This window comes from Schistocerca nitens, chromosome 10 (genome assembly GCF_023898315.1).
Source record: "Schistocerca nitens isolate TAMUIC-IGC-003100 chromosome 10, iqSchNite1.1, whole genome shotgun sequence".
Taxonomy (NCBI): domain Eukaryota; kingdom Metazoa; phylum Arthropoda; class Insecta; order Orthoptera; family Acrididae; genus Schistocerca; species Schistocerca nitens.
The window spans coordinates 29,021,531-29,038,735 of record NC_064623.1 but is presented as its reverse complement, the minus strand read 5'-3'; positions in this window follow the sequence as shown (position 1 = coordinate 29,038,735).

Below are 17,205 nucleotides of genomic sequence, written 5' to 3'. Positions count from 1 at the left end.
TGATCACAGTGAATAAGGGTGCTTTGAACGTAAGGCACACCTAGGTCGCAATGGAGCCGGCAGTTTCATTTTCTTCTTCCGACCCTCGAGAACGTTAATTCTGTCCTGCAGGGGTGCTGAGGATATAAGTGGGTGTGGCACAGCTTGTCGATGATAAGGTTTTGGTCTGTAAAAATCGATGGTTACAGAACGATCTGCCAGTAGCACGTCAGAATTGACAGGAGATGTCAAACACGTAACTTGTTGTGGCTCTTTGTAAGGCGGAAAAAACTTCTCAGATTTCCCTTTTTTAATCACTGGCGTTCTGTAGCAAGGCGTAGTCATCTGGTCAGCATGGTGGTAACACTGCTCCTTTATTGTCTCATTGCCTCTGGACAGAAGCTGTCTTGAAGTAATTTTCCTGTACTTTTCTCCAAATCTCTTTAAGGTGGCATGTCTAACCTTTTACTTCACCCAGATCAACACCTGCTGGCAATTTATTTAATTCAAACGAGGTGCTCATATACTTCTTCACAGGGCACATTGTCTGTCGCTTTGTGGATCCTGCTGTTGTAGGCAGACAGGATATACAGAAAATAATGATCCAATCATTAACAGTCTTAGTTAGATAAAAAGATAGCATTCTAACAATAGTTTTATGAGCACATTCAACTCAGCCGTTGACCTTAGGGTAGAAAAGGGTGGTTTTTAAAAATTTGTTGGGTGTTTTTTTAGTTTATTGACTTTCGAAACGTGCCTATATAGCTATCTCAACAATCGAAAGTCAGTTATGACGGTACAAACACAAGTACAGGACAACATTCAGTCCCTGAATGGAGAAAATCTCCAATCCGTCTGGGAATCGAACTCAGGCCCCTTCAGTTAGCGTTCTGCCGCCCTGACAATGCAGCTGCTGAGGCAGACGATGGGAGTGGATCTCAATTTCTTAATCGCTAACAGTGTATACACTTGTACAAATAAAGTGGACATGGAATTCATTCCTTGGTCTGTCAAAATGACATCACGACTTCTGAATGGTAACGTTAAGTGATTCACAAATGATTTTTTTCCCATCGTCTCCATCATAATATCCACAACTGGCACCAAAAGAGTTACCAACAAGTGATCAGTAATTGACAGAATAGGTCACTACCTTAAATTACCAACAAGCTTCCAGTACGGTTTGGAACGGAATCTGCAGTCGTGTTTGCTGTGCTCTTTGTGGCATGAAAGACAAGCATGTATGTATCATTCAAAGTCACATTGCTGGTTTTACCACCAGTAGCATGTGGCAGTTGGAACATCGTTAACTTGTTTGCTGCTGTGGCAGGCTTGGATGCTATCATGACACTGGGTGATGACATGGAATTGGAGTGCTTTCAGTATCATTAACCAATTTCCATGGGGAATTTTGTGGTACAGAACGTCATCTTTGGATGCAAAATCCAGGAGTGTTGCATTCTAACAACAATGAGCATTCTCTCTTGCTACCTCTTTTAGCTCTGCAATAAGCACAGCATCCGTTTGCACTACACAGACTTTTCTACTTAATGCACCTGCATTTCGATAAAGTTCCTCAGTTTATGATGTATGCCATTATTATATTCACTCAGCTTCAGTGTCCAGTATGTTAGTTCACTGCTGGGGTCCTTCAACTTAATTCAGCAACCGCAAAAGGGGAGGATGGTCAGTTACCAACTGAACTTCTTGCCATACAAATAGAATTTAAAATAACTAACTCCAGACACAAGGCTAAAATTCTTTCGCTGTTGTACTGTAAATAATTCAGTCTTACTGAGTTATGACAAATGTTACCAGTCGGCTTTTCTTCGCCATCCTGTTCCTGCCTGAGAATGCACTCCAGAGCATAATCTGAGGCATCACAGCATAATACAAAAGTTTCCCAAAAACTGGGTATATCAGCAGACGTTAATTCGTCTCACATCTTTGCAGTCCACTCAAAAGTTGCTCATTGTTTTAATAGACCTGTTAATTGTTTGGTTACCATAGCATAGTTTTTCACGAAGTGATGGTAATAATTTGCAAGGCTCAGAAAACTCTGTAAATCCTTCAGATTACTGAGGGCAGGAAAACTGTCTACCGCATCTGTTGGTCGTTGATCACGTTTTTACACCTTGCAAGCTAATGTTGTGGACCAGGTATTGAAGAAACACAACGATGTCATCTAGAAAGATCAAACATATAGTTCGTTTTAAACCCCTTAATAACGAACCTACAAATCGCTGGAACCTGGCAGATACTTTTCTTAAGCCAAAAGGTTTCTTTCACAACATGCTATTTAATTATCGATCTCATAATTGTAATTTTTGAAACAGACAGTATGTAAATACACATGTTTATTAATTCAATACACAAGGCTGTAACTCCATGCAATAATATTGTAACACACACAGAGTGTAGCAGCCGGCCGTGGTGGCCAAGCGGTTAAAGGCGCTACAGTCTGGAACCGCGCGGCCGCTACGGTCGCAGGTTCGAATCCTGCCTCGGGCATGGATGTGTGTGATGTCCTTAGGTTAGTTAGGTTTAAGTAGTTCTAAGTTCTAGGGGACTGATGACCTTAGAAGTTAAGTCCCATAGTGCTCAGAGCCATTTGAACCATTTTAGAGTGTAGCAAAATAAAAACATCTGAATGCAAAACTGATGTCATGGCACTCCCATATATGCATACAAATTCTATGTAAAGTTAGGAAAGTTCAAATACAACATTTCCTCCCCATTTAATTTGAGGACAGGCTGTAGTGACCCATGATTCAGTAAATCCTTGTTGGTCTCCTAAGGTCAGCAGATGTCCCCACTATCTGTGTATTTTCTGGTTCAGTCCCTGAAGTAGCACGGAATCCATTTTCATCATGTTCTACTGCAGGTCCAGGAGGCAGTCAAATTAAGTGCTATTCCTTTTCAGATCTTTGTCGCTCACTGTTTATCGAGAATATGTATTTTCTGAGTTGGATTTGACGCGTTTAAACACTTCCTTGAGGCAGTTTTATAATGTATGGCATATTTCCACAGCTGTTTGTGTACACTGTCAGTGTTCCATGGTTCAAATGGTTCAAATGGCTCTGAGCACTATGGGACTTAACTTCTGATCCATCAGTCCCCTAGAACTTAGAACCTAACTAACCTAAGGACATCACACACATCCATTCCCGAGGCAGGATTCGAACCTGCGGCTGTAGCGGTCGCGCGGTTCCAGACTGTAGCGCCTAGAACCGCTCGGCCACCCCGGCTGGCAGTGTTCCATGGTAATCTGCTTGACAATTTGTTTCAGACATTTTTGGCATGATCTTAATTACCAGCGTGAGACTTTGAACCTTTCTTTGTTTTTATCTCCCCTTTTGATAGAAAAATTAATGACAATATGATCCTTGGCTAATGTCCATGAAGTTGTTCAACAGGTAATTTTCAAATTATTTCATTTGGAATTGTGGAATAGGAATAAGTAATCAGCATTTTCTGCAGAGCGTCCTGCCTGTTCTCTTCTTCTCAGTTAGCTTTTCTCACAGGTTGTATGCTGTGAAATTGAGGTATAGTTAGGTGTTCTTGCCATTCCTGCCTGCTTTGAACTATGGTCTTGGGAAACCTTTCTAATGCAAAGACTTTTTTTAGCGCCTTTTTTGTGGCTTCTGAAGTTGTTGACATGATATCAAATATATATGAGAACTGTGAGAATGCGTCCACAGGTATGAACCAGGATGGTTTCCAAAACGGTCCAGCTTAATCAGTGTGAATTCTTGCCCGTTGTTCTGTCACCTGGGGCCAGTTTTGAAAATCCTTGCGGAATTTGATTTTGCCATTTGATTTTGCCATTTCACAATGCTCAGATTATGAAATCATTTCTTCAATTTCTTTGTCCATATCTTCTTGCCATTTATTTCATTCTGATGATGCCCCAGTGTCTATCATGAGCTGTCTTCAAAATTTTCTTTTGGCATATATTAGGTAGGATAATGCTGGTGAAACTTACTGGTAGATTAAAACTGTGTGTCAGACCCAGATTCGAACTCAGGGCTTTTACCTTTTGCGGCCAAGTGCTCTACCAACTGAGCTACCGAAGCACAACTCGCGACCCATGTTGCCCGCGAAAGTCAAAGGTCCCGAGTTCGAGTTTCAGTCTGATTCACAGTTTTAATCTGCTAGGAAGTTTCATATTAGCATACGGTCCGCTGCAGAGTGAAAATTTCATTCTGGAAACCCTTGAGAAACCTGTCAGAAGAAGTAACAAGCCATGGATGGCTCTGATAGGGATCTTTTTATTAAAATATGGCTGCATATTTTTTTTTCTTTGGCAAATATTCTGGCCATCAATTTTCATGGAATGCAGCATCATTGTTAGCGGTGTATCTTGGCTCATGGGTTCTAACATTTTTCAGTGATCAACTGAATATGAATTTATCTGTTTATTAATTTCTTCATTAAGTTGCAAGCAAGATTCTTCAGACATATAGAATATTTCTCCAGACCAATAGTGAGTTCTGATAAGTCTCTAGCATTGCAATGTTTTTCCGTTGACCTGCATCTGATTTCATAGTTATACCCATCAATGTGATTTGCCATCTGTGTAACCTCCAAACCATTTCACTCACAGTTATTTGCTTGTGTGAAATAATTGAACCAGAGACTTGTCATCTGTGATCAGTTCAAAACTTCTTTTGTACAAGAATTGGTGAAATTTCTACACACCATAAATCATAGGCCTTCTTTTCAGTCTAGCTGTATCTGGCCTGATGTACATTTAAATTCTTGGAAGCAAAGGGGATAGGTTTTTGTGTGACCTGTCCGAGTACTTGTTAGGCGATACTGCTCCAGTTCCATATCAAGGTGCATCGGTGGGTAATACCACAGTCTCAGTTGGCTCAAAGTGCACCAATTTAGATTCCATGATAATTTACTCCTTGAGCTTCAAAAATGCTACTTCTTCTTGCTTGGTCCATTTCAACTGTGCATTTTTGTTTAGAAGTTGATTCAGCAATCCAACAATTTCAGCAAATTCCTTGATGAATTTGTTGTTGTACTTTACTTTTTCAGAGAAAGATTCTAGTTCCTGAATATTCTTTGGATGAGGTAGCTTTTTTATTTCTTGCACACTAGCTTTGAATGGTTGTATTCCACCTGCATGAATGATGTGGTATTCTACTTTGTTTTTAAAGAATTCGCATTACTTTCTGTTGTATCTGGGGACAACTTCTTCCAGTCGTGAGAAATGCATTCCAGATTCTTCATGTCTTGATCCATATTTGTGCCAATAACAATTATGTCGTTAGAGTAATTTCCAGATCAACGTATGCTACTTGTGATTTGTTCCACAAATGGCTGGTATACTGCAGAAGTACTTGCTATGTTAACCAGTAACTTCTGGTATTCGAACAGTTCAAGTGGAGTATTGACAACTGCCATCTTCTTGCATTCTTTTCCCAGTTGTAACCGCAGATATGCGCCTGATAAAACTATTTTTGTAGAACATTTTTTGAAGGAACTCCTCAGGCCTTGGAAACGGAGACTGGTTTTTTTATGCTGGGAATTTACAGTCACTCTGAAATGTCCACAGATTCTTACTGGTCCATTTGGTTTTGGTACAGCCAGAACTGATGGAGCCCACTGACTGGTCTTCACTGGCTCCCAGATTCGTTCTTTAGCTCCCATTCATTCTCTAACTTTATCCATCATGGTAAAATGGTACTGGTCTGGGTCCAAAAACTTTTGGTGTGGCTCCTGTCCTTAATTTCAGAACTGCTTTGTAGATTTTGCAGGTGCCTAAGTCAGATACTTTTTGTGATAATATTCAGACTGAAAGCTTTGAACCAGTTCATGCCAAAGAGATTGACTATTTTTTGTGAGTTGACAATCATTAATGTAAGCTTTTTGGTTGTTCCATTGTATTTGACAACAGCAATCATTTTTACCTTTAAGTTAATTTTGGCTCCATTGAATGCCTTTAATGTCGAATTTGAATTAAAGTATTCTAGTGAACACAGAATTTCGAAGCATCTAGGTTTATTAGTGGGCAACTTGCACCACTACGAAACAGGAATTTCTTTGTGCATTTCCAGTGGTACACAGATTTTTCCTGAATCTTCATTGCTGATGAGTTCATTACTGCTAGCTGCATCAGCCAGTGCAACTTCATTATCTTCAGTATATTTTTTCGTGGTCAATGAGTCTGAATATTGATGATTCCTGGCAGTGAAAGAAATTATATTTCTTCGCAGGTGGGTGGGGGATATGTGGCCAGACCTCTTGCGTACCGAATTTACATTCATTCTGAAAATTGTGTAATTCACATTTTGGGCAAGACACATTTTTCCTGTTTGGGGGTTCGTTTCTTTTGATGAACTTCTTGAATGTGTCCTTCCCGATTTGTAGCGACTGGCCTCCTGAAAAATTTCAGGTGAATCTTCTGAATTTTCACCCTCGATTTCTTTCACAGTTGCCCGCATCTCGTGGTCGTGCGGTAGCGTTCTCGCTTCCCACGCCCGGGTTCCCGGGTTCGATTCCCGGCGGGGTCAGGGATTTTCTCTGCCTCGTGATGGCTGGGTGTTGTGTGCTGTCCTTAGATTAGTTAGGTTTAAGTAGTTCTAAGTTCTAGGGGACTTGTGACCACAGCAGTTGAGTCCCATAGTGCTCAGAGCCATTTGAACCATTTTTTTTTCTTTCACAGTTTGTTGAGTAGGTTCACATGCATCAGCAATCTTTAAAACTACATCCAGTGAAGTGCTGCTGTATAGTAGAACCGAATTCTGCGCAGTATCATGAGAAAAATTCAGTATAGTGACATCTGTGATCGATCTGTCAGTATACACTGAGGTGAGAAGTCAGATGGCGGTAGTATCACTTACAAAAAATATAAAACGGTAGTACATTGGCGGAGCTGCCATTTGTACTCTGATGAATCATGTGAAAAGGTTTCTGACGTGATTATGGCTGCGTAACAGGAATTAAGGCTTTGAACACGGAATGGTAGTTAGAGACAGACGTATTAAACATTCCATTTCGCAAATTGTTAGGGAATTCAATATTCAGCGAGTGACAATGTCAAGAGTGTGCCAGTAATACCACATGCCAGGCATTACCTCCACTCAAGGACAAGCAGGGGACCACGGCCTTCACTTAACGACCAAGAGCAGCAACGTTTGTGTAGAGTTGTCAGTGCTAATAGAGAAGCAACGCTGTGTGAATCAATATGGGACGTACGACGAACGTATCTGCTAGCACAGTGTGGCCACATTTGGCGTTAATGGGCTGTGGCAGCAGACGACTGATGGGAGTGCCTTTACTAAAGTGCGCGTCATATATCTTGGCGGCCGAGTTTAGGTTCGTTCTGCGCATCTGACGTCAAAACATACAGTCAGCCAATGAACAGAGAACGACGTTGCCAGATCTCGACTGTAGTACAGAGCACGGACGAGTGTCTTCAGTTTTAGAAACGTTCAGTCATAAATAAAGTAATAGAACAAAAGCAATGTCTTGATAGCAGACTTTGTTTTTTGAAAGTTTGGAAAAACCATTCTTTATGCCAATTGCTTCATTTTCTATTAATTAATTAAATCAAACAAGCAATAAGACTCTAAATTCAGGCGATAGCAAGGAAAGGTGTTTGTATCAATTTCACGAACCGCTTTTTCGCAATAAAGAACAGCGGTAATTGTTTATTTCCTATTGTACTTCGACGAAGTGCGAGTAATTCATAGGCATACCAACAGTGTTTGTCAGAATTTTGCGTGACATGTTAGAGTCCTTATTGATAAACATTGCAGGACGAGCTGCGTTAGCATAATGGTTAAGGCGTTGGATTAGAAGGCGATAGGTAACGAGTTCAAACCTTGTGCGATGCAAAATATTTTTTTTAATTTTAAAACATTATCGAAGTGTCTTACTTCACGAATTTTATTCGTTTGAATGCAGTTTTTTGAAATTTTTAGTGCTTTGTCTCTTCATTAACCCTTTCATGCTGCAGTCACGTGCTCCCCGCATTCCGCGCTGTGCGCGATTTTGTCATCACTGCACTGCTCGCCTGTGCAGACACATGGTGTTTCCACTGCTTTGACACACTTATCATTCGATTTCACAAAAACTATTTGGCCCAAAAATCAGATTTTTACACATCTTCTTGACTGATACCTTCCCCCCATAAATGACTTAATTTTGTTTCGATGTTCAACCCAGTTATTGTGCAGCATTAAATGTAGTAAACGATTGCACGAAATTTTGAAGAGTTTGCAGAGGTAAAAGTCCATAGCGTATACTTTCCGTATGGTCGATTTTAGTTGCCACAATGTTGAGAATGAAATGTGGACAAGGTACCCAAATTTCATATAAAATTTACTGTATAACAATATCTCATTTAATTTAAGTACCACATCGGTGTCATATGTAATATTGAGAAATATTCCGTCTTTCACGACTGTAATAAAAGTTTTATTTACACCGGGCGCGTTTGGCTTTATTTTAAAGCACTTCAGTCAGTCAAAGGAAGTGGGGGGGGAAGGTATCAGTCAAGAAGATGTGTAAAAATCTAATTTTTGGGCCAAATAGTTGTTGTGGAATCGAATGATAAGTGTGTCAAAGCAGTCGGAAACACCATGTGTCAGCACAGGCGATCAGTGCAGTGACAAAATCGCGCATAGCGCGGAATGCGGGGAGCACGTCTCTGTAGCAGCGAAAGGGTTAATGCGGCCGTGGTGGCTTTACTTCGTAAACTGCGCGCTCCCCCCTATATGTAAGCTTGCGAACTATACTGTACTATGGCGCTGTTTCTCTTGGCGCGTGCGTCGTGTGCAACTGGCAACGCAACAATCTCCCGCGTCTGGGCGGGCATGCGCGAGCCGCCAAGATAAAAGAATTCAACTATAGCAGCACGACACCGCCCGCAGCGCTTGTCCCGGGCTCGTGAACATAAACAACTGGAAAACCATGGCCTGGTCACACGAGTCCCGGTTTCGGTTGGTAAGATGTGATGGTAGGGTTTGAGCGTGGTGCATACCCCACGAAGCCATGGGCCGAGGTTGTCAACAAGGCACTGTGCAAGCTGCTGGTGGCTGTATAATGGTTTGCGCTGTGTTTACATGGGATAGACTGGGTCCTGTGGTTCAACTGAACCGATTGTTCACTGGAAATGATTATGTGCAGCTATTCAGAGACGATTTGCAGCTCTCGGTGGACTTCATCTTCGCCAACAATGATGGAATTTTTATGGATGACACTGCCCATGTCACTGGGCCACAATTGTTCGAGATTGGTTTGAAGAACTTTCTGGATAATTTGAGAGAATGGATTTCGCCACCCCAATCGACTGATATCAATCCCGTCGAACATTTTTGGGATATAATGAGAGTTTGCTTCGTGGAGAAAATCGTGCACCGGCAATACTTTCACTGTTATGGATAGATGTAGCAACAGCATTGTAAGGTGGTAGAATAAATGGTCAGATTCGCATCTTACATGAGACCTTTACAAATCTCAATGAGAAGGTGAAGATGACACCTAACGTAAATCGATAGTTATGAGAACATTTTCCTATCAGTGTTGTTGTTGTTGTGGTCTTCAGTCCTGAGACTGGTTTGATGCAGCTCTCCATGCTACTCCATCCTGTGCAAGCTTCTTCATCTCCCAGTACCTACTGCAACCTACATCCTTCTGAATCTGCTTAGTGTATTCATCTCTTGGTCTCCCTCTACGACTTTTACCCTCCACGCTGCCCTCCAATGCTAAATTTGTGATACCTTGATGCCTCAAAACATGTCCTACCAACCGATCCCTTCTTCTAGTCAAGTTGTGCCACAAACTTCTCTTCTCCCCAATCCTATTCAATACCTCCTCATTTGTTACGTGATCTACCCACCTTAACTTCAGCATTCTTCTGTAGCACCACATTTCGAAAGCTTCTATTCTGTTCTTGTCCAAACTAGTTATCGTCCATGTTTCACTTCCATACATGGCTACACTCCATACAAATACTTTCAGAAACGACTTCCTGACACTTAAATCTATACTCGATGTTAACAAATTTCTCTTCTTCAGTAACGCTTTCCTTGCCATTGCCAGTCTACATTTTATATCCTCTCTACTTCGACCATCATCAGTTATTTTGCTCCCCAAATAGCAAAACTCCTTTACTACTTTAAGTGTCTCACTTCCTAATCTAATTCCCTCAGCATCACCCGACTTAATTTGACTACATTCCATTATCCTCGTTTTGCTTTTGTTGATGTTCATCTTATATCCTCCTTTCAAGACACTGTCCATTCCGTTCAACTGCTCTTCCAAGTCCTTTGCTGTCTCTGACAGAATTACAATGTCATCGGCGAACCTCAAAGTTTTTACTTCTTCTCCATGAATTTTAATACCTACTCCGAATTTTTCTTTTGTTCCCTTTATTGCTTGCTCAATATACAGATTGAATAACATCGGGGAGAGGCTACAACCCTGTCTCACTCCTTTCCAAACCACTGCTTCCCTTTCAAGCCCCTCGATTCTTATAACTGCCATCTGGTTTATGTACAAATTGTAAATAGCCTTTCGCTCCCTGTATTTTACCCCTGCCACCTTCAGAATCTGAAAGAGAGTATTCCAGTCAACATTGTCAAAAGCTTTCTCTAAGTCTACAAATGCTAGAAACGTAGGTTTGCCTTCCTTAATCTTTCTTCTAAGATAAGTCGTAAGGTCAGTATTGCCTCACGTGTTCCAACATTTCTACGGAATCCAAACTGATCTTCCCCGAGGTCCGCTTCTACCAGTTTTTCCATTCGTCTGTAAAGAATTCGCGTTAGTATTTTGCATCCGTGACTTATTAAACTGATAGTTCTGTAATTTTCACATCTGTCAACACCTGCTTTCTTTGGGATTGGAATTATTATATTCTTCTTGAAGTCTGAGGGTATTTCGCCTGTCTCATACATCTAGCTCACCAGATGGTAGAGTTTTGTCATGACTGGCTCTCCCGAGGCCATCAGTAGTTCTAATGGAATATGTATATCAATATGTAATGCAAAAAGGGATGACACTCAATTGACGGTAATTAACACACCATTCCTATACAATGCATGTCTTTGAGCGGAAGGTAGAACAGAGAACGCGAGTCGAGTCACTTTTAGTTTTGAAAAGCCAGCTCCACAATGGCGTAGTGAAACTGTGCTGTGGGAGTTACGCTGGCAACCACTTAAAGGGGTGGCAGGAAAGAGGACAGCGACCCCGGGCCAGGTGACTCAAGCTGGAGGGCCGCCTGTAGCGAGGGCATCAGTACAAGAGCAGAGAAGAAGCTTTAGAAAACTGCGTCCAACGAGTGCAACACACGGAAAGGTCAATGTACTTTAGGCATCTAGAATGGCCACAAAACGTCCGATTGGTGGAAACTCACTAGGAAGGAGAAAACTACTGAAGTTTCGGCGCAGTTTGATACAAGGGAAGTTGCGATTGGTAGAGGGTGTTTCTACAAAATAAGAGGAACGCTCCTATTGGTCGAAAAAAGCCGTGATGTGAAAAAGGGAACCCAAGTGGAGGGAGGCAGTTCTGCCTTGAGAGGACAAGAGACAGATTTTGGAAGAGGTATCTTCTATGAGCTGGCGTCAAGGGCAGAACGGGGCGCTTAATGCTCCATACGACGCAGAGAAGAAATTGGTGTGGGCACTGCGTTCACAGTGGGTGCACTCCAGCTACAATTACCTGTAGCAACGTTTAGTTCCAACTGTGGAGAAACGGGCCAGCCAGATTGGTTAATTGTTCTTGTGAGAACTGAGAGGGCGCTATAATATGCACGCTGCTCCAACCATGCGTGTGTATATCGCCACATCATAAGACTAGCGCTGAGTACACGTTTTCTCGCATAACGAGAAACATAGGGAAAGTTTCTGCTGGGAAGTTCAGCAAAGGCCAGATTAGTTTTGTAGGAATTTCAGTGAGAGAGAGGGGCCTTGCAGAGAGCAGCACGTCGTAGCTTAAGGTAAATATCACGTGCAGAGGCATAAACTTTCTTGGTTTACCAGCTTGCGTCCACTGTAAACTCGAGCGACCATGGGTAATCTTGGTCCCAGATTTGTCACTTGACTAACCATCCACTGTAGACTTGATTGTCATCCTAAATAGTACCGAACTTTGAACCGGAATCGGATGATTTTCGTAGTTCTGACCAACATTATAACGTATGTATAGGAGCAATTTTGTAAAGAAACGTCCAATTATACTTTCATATTATTGTGCTTAGGAGTAATGTAAAGAAACTTCCAATTAAACTTTCATAATATTGTGCTTAACATTAATGTTCTTTCAGAGAGTTAATATTTAACATTGTTGTGTATAAACTTATTTCACTTTTTGTTTTTTTTGGAAGATGCGTTATCCATTGCGCTGTTTTTATGTTGGCGAGTTGAAAACTGCGTGAAAAGCTGTAATGTGGTGAGAAATATTGCGACATTAAACTTGTCATTTCACCTCACACAAATGTTCTCAATTCAAGAATAAGCAAGCAAGAACAAAACCCCCACAACCCTTACAGCATGTCTCAATACTTCTGCAGGGGACATCAAACGACTTGTTGAGTCCCTGGCACGTCGAGCTGCTGCAAACACAGGACGAAAGGAGCTCCGACACGATGTTAGCAGGTATGCCATGACTTTTGTCGTTTCAAGATAAGACACAGTCGCTCAAGGCAAAAGCACCACAAGGTGGTGCTTGAGGCTCCAAGCTGAGAGAGGTCCCAAGCGTAAGATTTATGTACAGTGGGTATCACAATTACTAGCGAAAACTCAGATGGGTGAAAGTGTATGAGGGAAAAGGGGGGATGTGGGATGGGGCCATATGACAAGTAGCTTGTGTGGAAAAATATTGTAGAACCAGCCGTGGTTAAGCAATATCTTAACCATCATATGAGATTGTAATCCCTTGCAATACCACGCGGATCAGTGTTTTTGGTTTAAAATGTGCCGATAGTTGCTTCCTTACTGAAATACACTCCTGGAAATGGAAAAAAGAACACATTGACACCGGTGTGTCAGACCCACCATACTTGCTCCGGACACTGCGAGAGGGCTGTACAAGCAATGATCACACGCACGGCACAGCGGACACACCAGGAACCGCGGTGTTGGCCGTCGAATGGCGCTAGGTGCGCAGCATTTGTGCACCGCCGCCTTCAGTGTCAGCCAGTTTGCCGTGGCATACGGAGCTCCATCGCAGTCTTTAACACTGGTAGCATGCCGCGACAGCGTGGACGTGAACCGTATGTGCAGTTGACGGACTTTGAGCGAGGGCGTATAGTGGGCATGCGGGAGGCCGGGTGGACGTACCGCCGAATTGCTCAACACGTGGGGCGTGAGGTCTCCACAGTACATCGATGTTGTCGCCAGTGGTCGGCGGAAGGTGCACGTGCCCGTCGACCTGGGACCGGACCGCAGCGACGCACGGATGCACGCCAAGACCGTAGGATCCTACGCAGTGCCGTAGGGGACCGCACCGCCACTTCCCAGCAAATTAGGGACACTGTTGCTCCTGGGGTATCGGCGAGGACCATTCGCAACCGTCTCCATGAAGCTGGGCTACGGTTCCGCACACCGTTAGGCCGTCTTCCGCTCACGCCCCAACATCGTGCAGCCCGCCTCCAGTGGTGTCGCGACAGGCGTGAATGGAGGGACGAATGGAGACGTGTCGTCTTCAGCGATGAGAGTCGCTTCTGCCTTGGTGCCAATGATGGTCGTATGCGTGTTTGGCGCCGTGCAGGTGAGCGCCACAATCAGGACTGCATACGACCGAGGCACACAGGGCCAACACCCGGCATCATGGTGTGGGGAGCGATCTCCTACACTGGCCGTACACCACTGGTGATCGTCGAGGGGACACTGAATAGTGCACGGTACATCCAAACCGTCATCGAACCCATCGTTCTACCATTCCTAGACCGGCAAGGGAACTTGCTGTTCCAACAGGACAATGCACGTCCGCATGTATCCCGTGCCACCCAACGTGCTCTAGAAGGTGTAAGTCAACTACCCTGGCCAGCAAGATCTCCGGATCTGTCCCCCATTGAGCATGTTTGGGACTGGATGAAGCGTCGTCTCACGCGGTCTGCACGTCCAGCACGAACGCTGGTCCAACTGAGGCGCCAGGTGGAAATGGCATGGCAAGCCGTTCCACAGGACCACATCCAGCATCTCTACGATCGTCTCCATGGGAGAATAGCAGCCTGCATTGCTGCGAAAGGTGGATATACACTGTACTAGTGCCGACATTGTGCATGCTCTGTTGCCTGTGTCTATGTGCCTGTGGTTCTGTCAGTGTGATCATGTGATGTATCTGACCCCAGGAATGTGTCAATAAAGTTTCCCCTTCCTGGGACAATGAATTCACGGTGTTCTTATTTCAATTTCCAGGAGTGTAATTCTGTCCAAAGAGGTTCGTCACTAGATCGAATATGTCAGTCCCGACACGTCAAAGGAAATACGCCAGTCGTGAGATCTGTCTGATTCCGGTGGCACCGATGCCTGTCCATCGTTCGTCCGTCCTGTCACTTGATTTTTGATCCAGTGATGTAGCGCTGCGTTTTGCTAGCATTTTTAGCAAATCGTGTTGGTCTTTTGACGCTCTCTGTTGTGCCGTAAACCTGCCTCTGTTGTAGAGTCTACATCTTGATAAGCTTCGTGAGTTCTGCCGCTACCATTCTGGATGGTCTTTATGATTCTTTGAATTCTCGTCGCCAGATAATACTTAATTGTAATTCTTGATGTGGTGTCCTGCCCACTTATCACGTGTAGGGTGCCTAAGGGATGCTGCATTCTTGGAATGGTATACAACAATTCAAACAAATAACATTAGTAAGAACTACCCGGCATCGGCGTAGGAAGAAGAAAGAAAAAGATTCATCAACTCTTAACCATAGTCGCTTTTCTTTTATTTCTATCAAGTTATGTGTGCACTATTACTAATTTATTAGGAACAAGTAAAATCTTTTCTTTATTTTACATCATACTGTGGGTTACATCATACAGTAGGTTACATCATACAGTAGGTGCCATCAACAAGGAGATTTTGATTTACTGAGCTTTCTTTCAGTTTATTTAGGAATTTAGGGAAACTTGTACTTTGTCTATGACCAGTGAACATCCAGCCCCAATATTTTAACGAATCGAAATGCCAAGTGTACAACAGCTCTCCAGATGAGTGCCTTCAGAAAAGCTAGTTTGTATGATGTCGTACAGGGTGTGATCAAAGAGTGGTAGGACTGATTTTATTACAATTAATTAATGGCACACACCGGTACAAACCCTTAATAGTGTTCGAAGTAGAATCCTTGTACTTCAGCACACCGAGTATAAACGTGTCTGTCAATCCATGAACGCCTTCTGAAAGTCTCTGGGCGCAATGCTGTTGAGTCTTCATTACAGTCACTTGGAGGTCTTCGATGGAGTGGAAATGTTGTCCCTTCACATCCTGTTGCAGGCGAGGGAAGAGGAAGAAGTCCAGCAGAGCCACGTCTGGGCTGTAGGCATGTTGAGACAACGTGGCAACGCTGTACTTAACCAGCCACTTCCAGACCAAAAGTGCAGCGGGGCATGGCACATTGTCATGGCGAAGCATCCAGGAATGGACAGTGTACGGTTGCATGCAGTCGACAAGTTTCTGCAACATCTCCAGCACTTCCTCGTAAAACTGTGCATTCACAATTTCCACAGGCGGTACAATCTCCTTGTGGACAACAGCGTGAGGATCAAAAAAGACCAGAAGCACGGTTTACACCCTGGGCTTACCCATTCAGGCCTTCTTTGAATAAGGAGACAAGCTTGCGTGCGATCCTGGAGTTCGGAACATCGTCCGTGGATCATACTGGAAACGCCAGCAACTGCGTTATCTAGAAAATGTGGTTCTCTCAAACACAGTCGAGAATTCCTGTTGAAAGTTGCTCATAATGCGCTTTTCGTTCGTCAGTCAAGAATTTTGACGCAAACATTGCCCAAAATTTTGTCATCACCAAATCTTGTGTAATGATGGTTTGAGTGGTTCTCTTAGAAAGGTTTACTGCTCACTAATCAGACGAATCGATAATCGACGATCAGAGTGCGGAAGCTGATTCAGTTTTTCTCTCATTTTCATCGACTACTGATGTCGATGGGTGACCGTTGCGTTGGTCATGCATCAAGAGCTCGCCCCCCCCCCCCTCCCTCCCTGAAACAACTTGTGCCACTCAAAAGCACTTGAGTGGCAGCATCCCCATACGCCTGCTTGAGCACATTGCCAGTTGCCGAGGCGGTTTTCTTTTCCAAGTTTGAAGCAAAATTTCATGGTGTAGCACAGCTTGAGATTTGTTGCATGCTGTAAATGACGACACTAGTTCAGAACGGCTCATGGGAAACAGTATGCTCACATTCCATCGGCCCGCACGCGGCTCTGGAGACTCACATTCTGTCTTTGGAGATCCACCTCCCCCCCCCTCCCCCACCCCCAACCAGTCAGCCACCCTTCTGTCTGTTTGTCTGGCCTACACAAAATCATCTGACTAGGTTTTGATCGCATACTGTATATCCTGAGCTATCTGCCGTACAATGATATAGTGTTTCAGGTTTGAATCCTGCCTCGGGCATGGATGTGTGTGGTGTCCTTAGGTTAGTTAGGTTTAAATAGTTCTAAGTCTAGGGGACTGATGACCACAGCAGTTAAGTCCCATAGTGCTTAGAGCCATTTGAACCATAGTCTTTCAGGCACATTCAGTGGTATATAAGGATACTGTTTGCAAAATGTGTTGCGGATAGAGTTTTTAGGAAAGAAGTAATAAATCAAATCGTCATTAGCTGAGCTGGAGTTTTACCGCAAGAGCAGCGAAATCTTATTAAGGGATAAACTTTTTCCCTTCATCGTTTTGTGGGGGTGTCAATGAGAAAGAGTTTCGTTAAACTTTGATATTACGCATAAAGTGTGTTGAAAGTCGCTAAGATGTCGCATTCTGAAATACTGGTTGAATGTAGTCTGCATAATTTTCGCTCCCTGATTTATGCTGCATCGTGAGATGTACACAGTTACTAACTTTAATACTTGATTTATTGTGTTAAACCTTTAATTCATGATCACGTCTCTTCATGAGTAGATTATGACAGCACTTTAAATTAGATTAGTAATTATTTAAAACACTGAGAATCAAATTTGAGTTTCAGCCAATTATCGATATATACTGACGCATTTAATCTGTTGTGTGCGACATATCAATATAGTTTCTTTACTAACATTTATCAA